The sequence below is a fragment of the Triticum dicoccoides genome, chromosome 6A, assembly GCF_002162155.2.
Source record: "Triticum dicoccoides isolate Atlit2015 ecotype Zavitan chromosome 6A, WEW_v2.0, whole genome shotgun sequence".
NCBI classification, from domain to species: Eukaryota; Viridiplantae; Streptophyta; class Magnoliopsida; order Poales; family Poaceae; genus Triticum; species Triticum dicoccoides.
Genome location: NC_041390.1, coordinates 233,872,512 through 233,877,222, shown reverse-complemented (window position 1 = coordinate 233,877,222; position 4,711 = coordinate 233,872,512).

The following is a 4,711-nucleotide window of genomic DNA, read 5'->3' as shown; positions in this document are numbered from 1 at the left end:
TCGGTGGAAAGGTGGAATAGAGAGGAAATATGAAAACAGAAACGGAAATGAAATTTTTGTGCGGAAACAGAAACAAAAATGGACAAACAAAAATTTTCATTTCCATGAATATAGAATTTTCATTTTTACTACTATAGGCATATCACTGCTTTGTACCCTAAACATCAAACAACACACAATGACACAATGAGGTGACCAATTTGAGGCTCAACTTTTCGTAACACACATGTGCTCAACTAGACCTTGTATGCAATTGTCCACTAATACTACAATATTATGCTAAGTTGCTAACATAATCATATTATTTTGTAGCCATGTTAACAATTCATTAACTTTTCTTGGTTTCCATGTGTATTTCTGTATGATTCAAGGCCCGCTCTTGTTGCAGTGCACATTATATATTCGCTCCGTCCATGTTTCCAGTAGTATCTATTTTCGTATTTATGTACATTTTTGCAAAACCCGGAGACTCACACTTTTGGGCTGGCCTAATGGCGACAAAGAAGCATCTTTACCTCTTTGAGTCTTTTGCAATAAAGGACGAGTCGAAGATTCGTTTCTTCGAAGACATCTGGCTAGACAATGCAAGTCTCCGAGAATATTATCCAGCCTTGTACATCATTGCTCATGATAAGAACAATACTATTGCACAGGTGCTCAGTTCATCCCAGCTGAACATTTTCTTCAGACGGAATTTGATTGGCCCCAGTCTTATGTCATGGAATGATGTTTTGTCTCGACTAGATTCGATTAACCTGACACAAGTTCGGGATGTGTTTCGCTGGAACCTTACTACATCGGGGTATTTCATAGTAGACTCTATGTACCATGCGCTCATGCATTCTGAGGTACCGGTTAGTAATAACAAAAAAATCTGGAAGTCAAAGATCTCACTAAAAGTTAAAATCTTCATGTGGTATCTTCGTAGGGTAATTGTGCTAACCAAAGACAATGTCACACGAGCAACTGGCATAGAGTAAGAAGTGTTGTTTTTGTACTCATGACTAGACAATCAAACACCAATTTTTCAATGCAAGTTTACACATTCTACATGGTCAGTCATCCAAATAGCGTCAAACTTGTACCCGTCCATAAGTGTTGCCAATATTTTTGTCATTTATTGGACCGTATTCCAAATATCTACTATTAAAGCAGAATCCAATGTCGTGATGGTTTGACCTCGTTCGATCTCCCCTTTCCCTCGAATGAACCCGCAACAAAAAACGTAGGGAACATACCACGTTCATGGACGGCAAGAAAAAAATTTGAAACAACAAAAGCGGAAGAACTCCACGGCACACATTCTCCATCTCCTCCCCGGCCTACCTATCTCCGTCCTCATATCTCATCCCTAAACATGAACCACCCCAGCGCATCCTTCTCCGTGTCCTCTAGATGAGGCCCTGTTCCGCGACCACCCGATGCCTCCCTCTCCAGTGGACGGTCCCTTCTCGTACGACCACACTGGTGCCTCTTTCTACTCCCATCAATTTTATGTTGCCCCGCCAATGGAGATTTCACCATGACTGTGAGCGGCCATGTTATGTCAATGGGCCAATGCGACGGTGGGGATGCTTTCGTTGTGGTTCGAGCCATGGTGGTGGTTGCGGAGATAGAGGTCTAGTAGGAGGGGAAGAGGTGCGTGAGCTACAATTGCGGAGGAGGCGACAGAGACCAGCGAGGAGGAGGAGAGGTACGTGAGCTACAACGGTGAAGGTGGGAGAGGCACGCTCTCGGGTCTTGGAAGTGTGTGTGGGTGCTGGTCGGAATTCCCCACTCATGGAAGCAGACAAAGGACGACACCATGAACCTGCCATGACTGCTCTGAATAGTGGGTTAAGAAGATTTCCAACGCCAAATTAGGTATCATCTTGCCTCTTCGTATCTAATTTTGAAAACAATAGGGGATGTCTGTGTCCTAATCGTCTGTTTGGTTGACTTCATGTTAGCGTCGGAGCGTTAACCTAATTCATCTCGTGTTGGTTATTTTATGATATTTATTATTTCATTACTGTTTAACATGATGTTGCGTACCAAAATGAAGCTAGGAAGGCAAATCAGTTGTCCATGGTTGTAGAGAACAAGAGGATGGATCCTCGTGGTGAGAGCAGACGCGTATCTAAGGAGGAGTGATTGGAATACATGACCAAGAAATTGGGAGGCTGCTTGATTTGAATGACCTGGATATGTCAAAAGGAGGCTTAGGTATTCAGGACCTCCTGGTCAAGAATCATGCCTTACTTAGTAAATGGTTGTTCAAGCTACTTGCCGAGGATGGTGTTTGGCAAACTCTGCTGCGCAAAAAGTATTTTGGCCAAAAGGCATTGTCCCAAGCATATTGGAAGCCCGGTGACTCGCATTTTTGGGCTGATCTAATGGCGGTAAAGAAACATCTTTTCCATTTCAGATCCTTCATGATAAACGACGGCTCAGAGATACGATTCTGGGAGAACAAGTGGCTAGGAAATACCACTCTCCGAGAATAGTACCCAGCCTTGTACCGCATTGTACGCGATAAGAATGATACTCTTGTGCATGTGATGGGCTCTTCCCCACCAGATATATCATTTCAGAGGGATTTGGTTGGGCCCCGCCTTATGTCATGGCAACATCTTCTATCCCGTTTGGATTCGATTAACTTGACACAAGGGCGGGATGTGTTTCGCTACATATGGGTCCTTCACAGTTGACTCTATGTATCGTGCACTCTCGCACATAGAGATTCCAGTGACCAATAATAAACAAATTTGGAAATATAAGATGCCACTAAAAGTTGAGATTTTCATGTGGTATCTTCGAAGAGAAGTTGTGCTAACTAAATACAACATCGCTCGACGCAACTGGAAAGGAAGCAAGAAGTGTAGTTTTTGTACTCATGGCGAGACAACCAAACATCTCTTCTTTCAATGCAAGTTTGTGCATTCTACATGGCCAGTCATCCAAATAGCGTCAAATTTGTATCTACTGACAAGTGTTGCCAATATATATGGCCACTGGCTTGATGGAATACCAAATACTTTTAGTACGCTAATACGGGTGGGAGCGTCTGCTTTACTATGGTTGCTTTGGCTATGTAGAAATGACTGTGCTTTTAATGGCAAAATATCTTCTCCAATGCAGGTTATTTACCGTTGTACGCACTGGCTTCGTACGTGGTCCACTCTGCACCGAACGGACTACCAATTGCTTTTCAACGTGGTGTGTATGTGATTGGAGCGGGTGGCCAGGGAGGTTTTTACCCAACATGGGTGGCAGCATAATCTCCGAATCGGGCCTCCTCCGCCAACATAGACATAGTTTCAGCTTCATATGGCTTTACTATTGCAACTTTATCATTTTTATATTCCTTTTCAGACTCTTGTTTGATGGATGTGTGCATCTTAGCTATGCAGAGACCGGGTGTCGGTATTTATGCTTTGTATCCGCTCGATGCTACATTTTGAGTTAATAAAAGCGCCCTTTATCAAAAAATGTCAAAAACTTACTAGCTTGATACTGGGTTAGACAGCAAAGGTAGAATAGAAAGGAACACAAACCACATGGCTGGGATGGTCAGCTCATCACCCAACCTCATTTATTTAGATCTGAGAACTTGCAACAATGTATGGAGTAAAATCTGCCATGTTTGTGACTCAAGAACATCGCCAGCACTTGGTTGTGGTAAAGAAGGGGCTGCCCACCATGTCTGGAGCTGTTTTCCATGTACATACCTACCCTTCAGACCTGAGTTTTGTAGAAGGTTAATGCATCTTTAATATTCACCGATTTTTTATTCTACCATTTTTTAGTTTAAGTGCACATTTTCACATGACCAATGTGTAGCAAGACCACCCCTTGGCCGTCAAGAGTGTGGTGTCGGATCTGAGGATTGAGCTCATGGTCAAGCCACATGAGTTAGGGCTACTTATGGAACATATATACCTTGTGCAATTCCATCATAGGTGAACATCTTTCTACTTTCTAGGTGTGTTACGCCCCAAGACCGTTGCGCCAGTTGTCTTCTAGTTATTCGCTGTCGTTTCCATGTCATTCGCTTGCGTGTTGCACTTTACCATGTCATCATGTGCATTTCAACTACATGTTTTTCAAAACTTGCATACGTCCGGGTCCGGATCCAGCACCGCCACTCCTACCTCGCCACTTGGCATCACCGTCCCCGCCATTCGCAGCCAACCAGGGTGCGCCAGGCATCCCTGGTCGCCGTCCCTGCCATCGCGGCCCGCCAGGGCCCTGGGCAGGCCCGCCCCGGGCCGAACCGGGCCTCGCGCCCCCGCACCCGAGTGCCGCCCCGCCTCCACCACCTCGTCGCGCGCCGCCGCCGACCTCTGCCGCCTCGCCCGTCGCCGCCACGCGTCACACCTCGCTGACCCGCGCCGCACCGTCAACACCGCTCCGCTGCCCATGCCCCGCGCCTCCGCCGCCTCCCATCGTCTGTCGCTCGCCACCACCACCTCTGGCCCGGATCCAGCGAGATTCGACCGGATACGCCATCTTCGCCGCCCCCTATGGCCCCGCGCAGGAGCCCCCCTTGGGCTCGCCGAAGTCCCTATCTGCATTGCCACGTCTGAGATCCGCTTCGACCCCCGAACCAAACACCGTCCGCGTCCTGGATCCCCTCGTACACGAACATCTCCGTCCACTTCCTCGTGAGGTGAAAAAATTGGCTAAGTCCCTTAATTCCAGCATCACGTTGCATTTTGTGAGGCATGTA